This window comes from Pipistrellus kuhlii, unplaced genomic scaffold (genome assembly GCF_014108245.1).
Source record: "Pipistrellus kuhlii isolate mPipKuh1 unplaced genomic scaffold, mPipKuh1.p scaffold_m20_p_5, whole genome shotgun sequence".
NCBI lineage: Eukaryota > Metazoa > Chordata > Mammalia > Chiroptera > Vespertilionidae > Pipistrellus > Pipistrellus kuhlii.
Window position 1 is genome coordinate 38,242,380 of NW_023425551.1, and position 12,765 is coordinate 38,255,144.

A 12,765-nucleotide genomic window follows, 5' to 3' on the forward strand; every position below is an offset into this window, starting at 1 on the left:
TGGAAAGTGCTGTAGCCAAGTTCACTGAGCTGATGAAGATGCATCTTCCTGAAGAAGTGGGACTAGCAGATGTAATCTCCCAAACTTACTCCCTTGCATACAGACGCTGGTTAATAGATAACTTGGGTTGTAAATTATAATTTAACCAAAGTTCCAAACTTTCAGAAAATGTGCAATAATTTACATAGTATTTATAAATTCATATACCAAAGTAGTGAAGAGACACTATCATTCCCAGGAATAAAAGAGCAGAGGATCAGGAGGAACAGGGGTCACCGAGGGTTGGGTTTTGATGCTGGGACTTGACTAATTCATGCTGCTTTTAAATAATTTAGAATATAGAATAATTTGGATATTCCCAGACAGGACATATACGTAGTTTTGTTGCAATAATTCAAGCTGGGTCTAAGTGAGCCAAATGAGGCACCCTTTCAACAACAAAATATAAGGGGCAGCAAAAAACTCAGTAATCAAAATACATAACAGTTTAATCAATATTTTTAAATGATGCAAATAAATCCATGAAAAACAAAGTATGAACATTTTAAATAAAGACAGATTAGTGTTACAGATTTCTCCTTCTGCCTGGGGCTCCAAGATGGCTTAGGACAGTACTGGTGATAAGAAAAGACCAGGAGACAACAGGCACAAACAAGCACTTAGTTGGGAGTCCAAATTAGTTCTGATCCTTCCTGCTAAATAAATAGCCATATAATTAAAAAAAAACATACCAATATACCATGTCTCTGTATATTCTTCTATAGAAAAAAATGGCATTTCCCAAAGTGTTCTGAAAAGCATTTGTTTAATGATATGTTAAAGGTATTCTGAAAAAACAAAATATGTGTAGTAATTTTGATATCAAATATGTTTGGGAAAAACTAGTCAGATTTCTTTTTTTTAGAATTCTTTATTGTGTAAAGTATTACATATGTTTCCTTTTTTTCCCATGGACCTCTCTCTAGCCATTCTCCTCCCACCCCTGCCAGTACATGCCCTCACCCCACTACCATCTGTGTCCATTGGTCATGCTGATATGCATGCAAATAAGTCCAGTCTGTTTGATGCTTCTATGTCTCTGGCTCTATTTTTTTTTTTCATCAATTTATGTTGTTCATTATATTCCACAAATGAGTGACATCATGTGATATTTATCTTTCTTCCATTTGGCTTATTTTGCTTAGCATAGTGCTCTCTAGGTCCATCCATGCTATTTTGAATAGTAAGAGTTCTTCCTTTTTTACAGCAGTGTAGTATTCCATTGTGTAGATATACCACTGTTTTTTAATCACTCATCTGCTGATGGGAACTTATGCTGCTGCCAAATCTTAGCTATTGTAAATTGTGCTGCTATGAACATAGGGGTGCATATATCGTTTCTGATTGGTGTTTCTGATTTCTTAGGATATATTCCTAGAAATAGGATTACTGGGTCAAATGGAAGTTCCATTCTTAATTTTTTGAGGAAACTCCAACTATTTTCCTCAGTGCCTGCACCAGTCTGCAATCCCACCAGCAGTGCAGGAGGGTTCCTTTTTCTCAACATTCTTGCCAGCACTTGTCCTTTGCTCATTTATTGATGATAGCCATTCTGACAGGTGTGAGATGGTACATCATTATTGTTTTTATTTGCATCTTTCAGATGATTAGTGACTTTGAGCATGTTTTCATGTCTCTTGGCCTTCTGTATGGTCAGATTTCTTTCTTACAAGACTTCCCAGAATTTTAACATGCTGATATATTTCATGGCTGTCTTAGAAGAAAACAGACTACAACCAATAGAATATTTATTATCATCTCGCACAGAGTATGCAAAATGCTGAGCCAAATGATCTAAGTTTCCTCCTCTTTATAAAACTTTAAAATTCTAAAGAGGCTTTTTTAGAAGTAATATGCATAGAAAAAATAGTAATGTGGTACAAATTAAAATTTTATAGAAAAAATAAGTTTAACTGTGCTTAGAGAAATCTATATTTCTGGAAACATTTATGGTATAACTGACTTCATATTGAAGTTCCCTAAACACATCAGATCTACAAGTTGACTTCAAAATTAATGTTAGATTAGGGCTCAAGTTCTGGTATTAAAACTTCACAAACATGTGAAAGATGGAAAATTAGCAGAGTAGAAAACGAGCCACCGTAAGGAAATAATAGTAGATGTGAAAGGTTATTTTATGGGAACACATAATTTTGAAGATGCTTCAGTATATGACTAAGAAATTTGAGAATCAAAAAAAAAGATTATCAATCATTAGGCACACATGTACACAGATATATATATATATATATATATATATGAACAGATGAATATTGAAGCTTAACAAAGATACTTTTAAGGTGTCTAATGAATTCATATTCAGGTAATAAAATGATGTCACCCTCAAAAAATAATATTAATGGCTTCCAAAATGCTTGATACAATAATGCAAAACAGATAAATGATAGATAATAATACATTTAACAGTAGATATTTTTGGAGGTGCACAACTATCAATAAATATTGTACACAGTGTCTACTGGATGCTTTATCAAAGAAATTACTGAATTGGAATTTTCAGAAATCTCAACATAGATATTATTTTTGTATCTTTAGTTTCCAATTATTTTCTTCTAATATCCCATGTCAATTTTGTCAATCAGGAAATACCATGTATAATGTTTTAGCTCACACTGTTAAACTCCATTTTCTTTTTTTCAATACATTTTATTGATTTTTTTTTTTTTTTTTTTTTTTTTTTTTTTTTACAGAAAGGAAGGAAAGGGATAGAGAACTAGAAACATCAATGAAAGAGAAACATCAATCTTGGGAATGTGCAGGCAGCCAAGGTATATGCCCTTGACTGGAATCAAACCTGGGACCTTTTAGTCTGTAGGCCAATGATCTATCCACTGAGCCTAACCAGTTAGGTCTTAAATTCCATTTTCAATAACCTTTGACCTCAGAAGTCCTATAATCTACTGATTCTACCAGATTTTCATGGTTTTATCATCCTTATGTCCCCATTTTCCCACTTACACATCTAACTTCCTCAGTCAGCTATTTTATTTATTATTTCACAATCACTTCCAACTTGTGCTCCTCTTTTAATTCATCATACCAGATGCCTAAACAACCTGATTAAATTCAAGTCAGCCTATTCTGACATGTACATCTGCACTGAGTGAAGTTGGACACACACACAAACACACATACACACTCTCCTTTCTGAACTCCCTTTACATTTATTATTACAAAGCTCAATTGTGCTCTGTGTGCCTGATGGTACTATATTATCATTTACTCTTTCCATCATGCAGAATGGTGACTTAATCATTATACCTCCTTCTACAATTCTTCGGTATTAACTAGTCCCCCACCCCCCACCATGTTCACTCAACAATGACTTAATTTTTTTTTTTCACTGAAAAAAATAGAAACCTATAGGAGAGGATTTCTACAAGCTTATCCCATTCTCTTAATTATAGCAAACTGATTTTGAGAATATATATTTTGCCTTTTATTCTATTAATGTGGATGAACTATCCTTACTACTTTGTAAGGTCAACTTCTCCATTTGGCTGTTGGATTGCATGAAACTTAGCCTAATCAATTACATTATTTCATGTATCTGTTATGACGCATTTTATTCTCTTTACAGCTCTCCAATCTCTTGTCCCCATTTTCCCTTCCAGCTTTTGTACAACTTCTCTCCTTTTTTGTAGCAAAATTCCTCCTTTGAAGAGATACTCTTGTTTCTCTTCCCGTTTGCATTTGAGCCCACTCCACTGAGGCTTTACCAATATTCTCTGAGTCTATACAAACACTAGATCGCCAACGAATTCTATTTTTACCAAATTCAATGGTCAATCCCATTGTCAATTATATTTGAACAATAAAAAATATTTGATAGTTTTCATATTCATTATCACTTCAAGTCAAACCACCGTTATCTCCCATCTAGATTATTACAAAATCCTGTCAACTGTTCTTGTTCTCACACCCCCCTCCCTTAACTCCCATCTGACTGTCTACTATGCCAAACTATAGCCAGAGGAATTCCATGAAAAGGTAAAATGCACTACCATTACACTTTTTCTTTTTTTATGTTTTAAAATTTGCTTTTTAAAATATTTATTTTTAAAACAATATAATTCCATTTTTTAACTTGACCCAATGATTATAACATTTTCAAATAAATATTTTGTTTATACTTGTATTATTTATTTATTTTAAAATAATCAATTTCTTTCCAGAATATCTATTTTTTCAAGTATTACTAAATGTTAAGTTTTATACCATGAATTTAATATATTATTATGAAATATAATATATCATACAGAACAATGTAAGTATAATAAAACATTAACATAATATATGCAATATATCCTATAATACTATGTTATAGTTTTAAAGTTTTACATTACTTCAATCTTTACGGTATTTTTTTAGTTAAGAGACCTATGTTATACTTGGATATAGCAGTGCATTTTTAAGTGATATTAATTCTTACTTAAAATTAACATAGATATCACATATAAATTTACTTTTGTATCCAAGAATAACCTAGGTCTATAACATTCTATAATAGCCTCCTGAACAGACTAAGACAAGTGAGGCTTATCTTTTTCATATGATCAATTAGAACTATTTTGCTTTGAGCTTTGCTTTTATGAAAAGTTAAGGTAACAGATTCGAAAGAGCTATATAAGGCTTGTGCTTTTATTCTCTTCTGTGTTTTATTTAAGAATGGCAGCTTATCAGACTAATTTTAAGTACAATAGATAAAACATATACAGGAAAGTAAATCCTTTACCTTGTCAAAATACGAAGACATTGGGCAAAATAATTCTAAGTTATTTTTAGAGATTTTTCTGAAGAGTTCCCAATAAAAATCACCGATAAAACATGCACACTGGAGTTTACTGTAGATAAAATATATTTATCAAGTATTTTCTGCCCTACTTACCAAACATGTAATTGATTTCAGTACAGATGTTCTTGGCATTGCCCAAGCTGCAAATTCTTAATTATGTAGGAAAGTTGAGCCTGAAAAGTAAAACAAAGAAACATGTTCAAACTAAATGTCAAATATAAAAGTAAAGCCCATTTTATGGGAAACAACTGGTATTTCTCATTTTATCAAAAAAGGAGTAAAAATTAATCCATAAAACATTTTCCTATAAATATGAAAAAAAACAACACAGAATCATTGCCTTTAATTTTTTTCTTAGCTGTTTAAGTCTGAATCTGACAGATGTGGATTAAATGTATTTATTTCATTTACTAGAAACAAAACCAAAAAGATTCTTTTATTATGCCAGAGATATTCATAACTTTACCATTCCATCACAGTATATCATGATGTTTCTTTTAACTACCATTTGCTTCTTAATACTCTAATGTTTTTCATTTGTAATATGTTGTTGTGGTTTTAAGCTCAATACTTCATAAATTAATTCCCAGTTGTCATAAATACTCTAGACTAGTATTAATAAGATGCAAACTCCTATCAGATATTATTAGGACTATCTTGTGAAAAATTTATGCTTTATGATATTTTACAAACTTATTTATGTCACTTAATGATTCTTGATGGCATCGGAGGATTGCTTCTTTTAAAAGAATTTAAAAATACAATATAAAGCAGAAATATTTTAGTTTTGTGTAGTTATTTTTCAAGGAATGTTTTAAAATGTGCCCAACTTTTACCCCTTAAAATGTACATACTTTTGTTGAAACTGGTTTGGCTCAGTAGATAGAGTGTCAGCCTGCAGACTCAAGGGTCCCCGGTTCGATTCTGGTCAACGGCATGCACATTGGTTGTGGGCACATCCCCAGTAGGGTTTGTGCAGGAGGCAGCTAGTCGATGTTTCTAGCTCTCTATTCCTCTCCCTTCCTCTCTGTAAAAATTCAATAAAATATATTTTAAAAAATAAGCTGTACATACTTTTGAAATAATAATCTCCTTTATTCAGAGGGAAATATGGTATGTGTATGGGTGTGTGTGTGTGTGTGTGTGTGTCCGTGTTTGTATTAGCAAGCTAGAGCAAGCCAGAGAGAGGAAGAGGTTAAGAGAGAGGAAGTAAGGAAAAGAGGGAGAGGGAAAAGGAGTAGGAGAGGGAGAAGAATAGGGAGAGATAGAGAAAGAGAGGGAGAGGAAGAGGAAGAGGGAAAGGAAGAAGAGCAAATGGAGAAATAAAAATCAGAAAAAACTAAAAGGAGAAAAATAAAGGTGAAATGGAAAAATAAAGCATTGTGCCCACTTACTGTTGGTGGGAAAATAAAAACCAAAGCATATTAAACAAATAAACAAAAGGATGTTTCATTGACTCTAATTCATCTGTACAGTTTATTTACACCTCTTGAAGAAGTCAGAATATGTCATCAAATAACACAAACACTGGCCTAATATAACTTCTCATCATGTCTTGAAATTTCAAAATTCCACTGGTATTTCTGTAGACTGAGTCCTTCTAGGGCCCAGCAGCAACAGGTATCCCCCTTGATGTTGATAAAGAAGAATCAATGTGAACAATAAAGGAGATGAATGTAAAAAGAAGGGCAAAATAAGGTTCCAGGTTCTGCTTGCCAATGGTATTGGGCCTCGTTTCCTTCTTCTGGGTCAGTGACCTCAGTGCTTAGACTCTCAACTGAAATGGCCTGAGAGACATTCATTTTCCCCAAACTTTTGAGCCTTACTCAGCAGGCAGCGCTGACCCCAATCCGTGAAGTGTATGGCAATGGAGTCAAGGAAATGGGCAGCCACCAAGGGAATTGTGCTGTACTTTGTCTCTCACCTCATCTGCCATGGAGAGAAATGCCTTTTTAAAATTGAAGAACAGTATTGATTAGTCTAAAAAGCTTTAAATTGGCTTTTAAGATATCATAGTTTTATTCACTGTCAGATGTCAGCAATGTGACCTTATAAAATATTTGAGGTTTTTGGCAAAAGCATTCAAGGTTTTGTGCATCTGCTTTAAAACACATCCCAGAAGGATATCTCACAGGTAATACAAATCTTAAAAATGTTAAATTTTCAATAAATCAGAAAATCACTTAACTTTGTTTAAGTAAAACAATAACTGTCCCTTCCTGAAGTAAAACATAGATGAAGTATTGAAATGCTGCCACTTAATCATTTGAGTTGCTTGAGTCATTTTCTCAACTTTTTTCAGACTTACGTTCGCAAACACCAGCCAGGCTATGCATGTGGCATATGGTTTTGGTTCTTATGATGGCTAAGCTATGGGTATTTTGGTCTTATAGGTAGAGATTTATACTCAGAATATGAATTACGTAACTTTACATGATATAATTTAACTCTATATTTAGTATTAAACAACACTTTCATGTAAGAAAGCAATCTTTTAAAAATAAATCACTATTTTTATGTTAAGCAACTACCCCAAATTATGAAAAAAAGAGAATTGAAAATGGAGAAACTAGAACATACTATAAAGAAATTATGAGCTTCCAAAGATGAATGTTCAAGCAGCAGTATGGCAAAACTAGAATCTTTTTTTTTTTTAATCCTGATGGTATGCTTTTATTGATTTTAGAGAGAAGAGGGGAACGATGGGGAGAAACATCAATGTGAGAGAGAAACATCAACTGGTTGCCACTCATATGTGTGTCCCTACTGAGAATCAAACCTGCAACCTAGGTATATACCCTGGCTGGGAATCCTTTCAGTGTACAGGACCGCATTATACCAACTGAGCCACTAGACAGGGAAAAAGCAGAATATTTTTCTCAGCTCCATCTCATTGCACCAGTCTTCAGAGCCCCTCCTACATACTAATGGCTGAAATCATAGTTGGAACAGGCAGGAATAGGCATTAGCATCAGGCAGTTCTCTAGCCATGGACCCAGGTCATCTGCCAGCACTCTCAACTTTTTACGGACAGTTTGGTTAGCAAGACCTGAAATGTGTTTGATGAGGCCCAAGATGCGCCTTTTTTAGCAGTGAGTAAGTCTGACTTTATGAAATATATTCAAAGAAAAATAAACACAAAAAGAATGTTGTATCCTGGTGCTTAATGTTGCACTGGGAAAATAGGCTGGGCAGACGGATGCAGAACAGAGCCCCAAGTAAAAATGTTTTCCACCAAGTAAAAAGTGTCGCTTCCATGTGTTTCTTAGTATCTGCTCTTCAGAAAGTTTGAGAGTGGAAAAGAATTTACAAAAAGACCAAACTGGATGACAGGAGGCAGTAATAGCAAAACATAGCAGCTGGGAGCTGTAATCAAGACAAAAAGTCTTACATTTGGAAACTGGACTTAAATAAACGTAGTGGGATCAGAGATGATATAAAACCAGGATGTTCTTGGAGATGAGACTACCATGCAATTATTTTAAAGAAAAATTAAAAAGAGTGGGAATCTTATTTATCAAGTGTACGCACCATTAAGAGAAATAGTCAGTTAAAAATGAACCATAACTCTCTAAAACACATTTAATTATTTTATCAATTGCCTGAGTTAACTTTTGAAAATTCATGTATTGTACCATGTTTTGTCTTTTATTTCAAGATAAAGGTTTCTAACAAATGAGTCCAATGTCTTTAACATGTTTATGTATTTTTCACAAAACTCTAGTTCTGAGAATTTATCTTAAAGTTCCTCACAAAATATTAAAGATATTCTTCACAACATTGTTTATGACATTCATTCATTCAACAAAATTTTTGGAGAACTTTTAATGGACTAGAAAATGTGTCTGCTGTTTAGGAAAAAAAAATTGAAATGTCATCAAAAGGAAATTATTAATGACTAGAGGCCTAGTGTACAGATTCATGCAGGGGTGGGATCCCTTGGCCTGGCCTGCAGGGATCAGGCCAAAACCAGCTCTGTGACATCCCCCGAGGAGTCCCAAATTGGGAGAGGGTAGTTCTCAGGTGATGCACCCCAGAATCAGGCTCCCATACACTGATACAATTATTATAATAAAAATACAGGCTATTTCTGTGACTTTTAAAGGCCATTTGTGTTATGCTGTTCTGCAGGTAATCCTTAAGCCCCATTCCTGACACGAAGCAAATCCTGATCTGCTTTCTGTTACTATAGATCAGTTTTGCCTTCTAGAATTTCATATAAATAGAATCGTACATCTTCTGTACATGGTTATTTCACTCAATTAAATGTTATGAGAGCTGTCCATGGTGTTTCATCTGTCAATATGGATGCCACTATACGTACTATAGACTGGCTAAAAATAAAAAGATTTATGATATCAAGTGTTGGTAAAGAAGCAGGGGAACTCAAAACCTCACGCATTTCCAGTGGGACTATAACATGGTTTAGCAACTTTAAAAAACAATTTGGAGCTTTTATAAAGTTACACAAACACCATATTACTCAGCAATTCTCCCCCCTCCAGTTATTCATTCAAGAGAAAGAAAACACATGTTCACAAAACAACATGTAAACAAACGATCATGGCAGCTGAATTAAAAACATAACAATTATAACTGTCATGACTGGAAACAATCCAAATGTCTATTAACAGGTGAAGGGATAAACAACTTACGACATACACATATAATGGAATACTACTTTGTAATGAAAAAATCAACTTGTCTTTTTGTCAAGCATAATTTTTAAAAGTTTGTTTAATAAAATATGTATCCTGGTAAAAGGTTTTAACAATGGCAAAATCTTATAGATTCATTATAATAATATACATACTGCTACTCAATAAGAAATATTTTTTAAAAGCCTTATTCAAGTAAGCTTCAATCAAGGTTTAAATTAATACATAGTTATGAATTCTAGCACATTTGTCGATTATTAATTTTTAAGAGGAATAAAACTTTTTATAACATTTGTTATATATTTAAGGGAAGCTATTAAACTTGTTGCACCAATTAAGAACATGAAGTGAGCAGTTATTAAACAAAAACATACATTTTAAATTAAGTCCCAAATTCCTACAGTATAGTCTTCTGACAACTTCTAAAGAAAACCTTATTTTCCTTCAATTGAGAAACTCCAACACTCAGAAATGAAATTGTTTAATTTTTCCTTCATTTAAAAATCAAGTGCTGAACACAGAATTGGACATGGTCCCTGCTCAGTAGGTTTTGATGCAAGCCTGCTTTTCTTTCTGCTCAGAGTCTCTATCAGAGCACACACTTGACAGGAACTTGTTTACTATTGCTAAGATCTGCTCTTGTGCCCTGATATCTACAGAAAGAAAGTCCACATTCCTTTGAAAAACAGGGCTTCGAGCATGCTGGAAGGGTAGAAACAATAACATATACTTTTATCAAATAAAGGAGAGTTCTGTGTCAAGAATGGAATTCTAATAATGACTTATCTTTTTTTTAGTTTACCACTTAAGAAAGCTTGTCAGGAATGTTGGAAGAGCCAACTTTACGTCTGAATGTGTGCTAGCACAGTGCTCGCACATCCAAGTATTGGTTGCATGATCGAACAAATAAAACATATATATTTGAAATACAGCATTCTATGTCAATAATAATCATAGCAGTCATAGACTCTAAAATTAAAAATTATAAATACTAAAATAAATTCTTTCAATTCTCTCAATAATCTGCAATATATCTATATACATGATTTCTATAACGCTGTTCAATGGTCTCAGAAATTTCTGGTCATCATGAAGATATTTTACAGCACTTTCCTGCATGTTTTCCTGTCAGGAAATTCATTATTGGCTTGTATATAGGAAACAATATAATATATAGGAAGAAATGTGCTTGCTAAGACTATGGACACAAAATGAGAAATTGCATGTACTGGACACCTATTGTATCTCAAATACTGAGCTAAGTTAATTCACTCAGAAAATATTGTTTAAGTGTCCAACATTCTGGTGCTGACAACAGAGCAGGGAATGATTCAGAAATGCCCTTGGGACTCACAAATCTTACATTTCAGTGGAAGGCACATGCAGGTGAGGGAGAGGAATAGGAAGAGAGACAATAAACAAATAAATTAGTGTAAATTATTATACCATGTGATGAACCTGGATTTATTCATTCTCAACACAATCTTAAAACCTCACTACTTTTCAAATGAGGAAATTGCAAATAAGAGTTGTCATCTAACTTGTGTTCTAGTCTTGCTGTAGTGTGGCAGTAATTTAGGCAGGTTATTCTGACTGGGAATCTATTGCTGTTTCTATTTATTTATATTTAGGGAAAATAATCAGAAGATAATTACTAAGTTCATAAATTATAATCAACAGGGAAGAAAATGGAGGGGGGATGAAAAAGGACTTTAGAAGTAAACACTTATCTCTGTGTGGCATTTGTATTGAGGCCAAACTTCCCATGAGCTGCTCCCAGCCAATGATGGAGCAGGACAGGAATGTTGTGTGATACCCATTCCTGAAAGACATGGGACTCCTCTGATACTTGACTTTGGGTTGAAGCCTCCATGAAGTACTTGCTGAAACTTCCTTAGATGCATCATTGTCAAGGAACTTCCTTAGATTCGTATTGTGGTTTGAAGGTGCTTCTTACCTTAGGCCCTTCCTTCACCATTTTACCTCAAAGAGGTGTTTTCTCTAATAAAATAGTTGCATGTTTAATTCCATCTTGGTGTCTACTTCTTGGAAGAGGTGGTACCAAAATTGATTTTAACAAGCCAGAAATAAGATTGGCATTTGGGACTAGCTCATCCACAGCTGGGCAGGTAGGTGAAGAGGACATCATCCTGGTTAGTAAGTAGGGCATGTATAGTCCCTGACACAATGTAGCATCTCAGTTACTAAAGATTTCACCATTGATGACCTGGGAAAATTCTGATGGAGCAGGTGTAATGATGTAGATTTTTTGAAAAATAGGGGAGTAAACATCACTGACAGAGACAGCAGAGTAGGGTGCCTTTTGAAAGGCTAAGGAGAGACTGAAAGTTGTTCAGGAGTTTATGGCTAACTGTGTGAACCCAGAGAGTCTCAGTTGGAGTTTACAAAGAGGCCCTTATCACCTGTAGTAGGTTAAACACAATTAAGTGAGGCTGAAGAGTTGTCAGTCACAGAGCTCCGCACATGTTAGAACATTCAGCTAAGGTGGGCTTTCTGAAAGATGAGGGCCCTGGTAGGAAAAGTTAAAGATTATGAAAAATGGCACATGGAGATTTGAATGAAAGAACACAAGGATTTGGACTATTCAATCTGCTGCTCACCCTTGAACCCTGTGGGCTTGCAAAAGATAGGCCATCTCTCCTTGGAGGGCACTAGTACCTCGATTGGGTTGGAAGATGCTACAGCGGCTTCTCCCGTATGAAAACTTGGTAAAGTCTCCCACCCTGCCATTTCCTTGCCGCTCCTGCTCCAGTGCTCCTTTCCACAATTGGAAAGGTCTAATTGGTCCACATCTACCTTACCTGGCTCCTGCCCACATACTTGCTACCAGATTGCCCACTTTCTTCTTTGCCTTCTTTGCCCATTTTCATTATAAAAGATGTCTGAAGGTTTGAAATGTTTCTAAGAAAATTCATTTCATGCTTATCAAAGATATCACTAACATCATTAGAAAGGACTTTTGAATGTTTAAAAATGGCAATAAACTGTTTGAGAAGCTGAGAGTTCATGCCTCTAGGAAGTCTTCAAGGGAAGGTAATCTTTGTCTGTGTCCTTTAGCTTTCATTTTCAATGATTCTAAGTCTTCCTTATATAAAACCCTTAGGCGATTCTCCCTTCAAGAGGGAACATGATTAGCCACAGGTGCTTCTATAACAGTGTAGAGAATTGGCAGTTTTTGAAAGTCCTTTAATCAGGTTATCATTTATTTACATTTCCTTATTTTCTTCTTCT

The 12,765-nt window shown here is 34.4% G+C and overlaps 1 long non-coding RNA gene across 1 annotated transcript in view; it reads right to left on the reverse strand.

Annotated features, from left to right (window-relative positions):
- Nucleotides 1–12,765, reverse strand: part of LOC123651393 — a 334,810-nt gene that overhangs the window by 36,859 nt on the left and 285,186 nt on the right. The window contains exon 2 of the long non-coding RNA XR_006740072.1: nt 4,949–5,028. This is a non-coding gene — a long non-coding RNA (uncharacterized LOC123651393). The remainder of the gene's footprint in view (nt 1–4,948; nt 5,029–12,765) is intronic.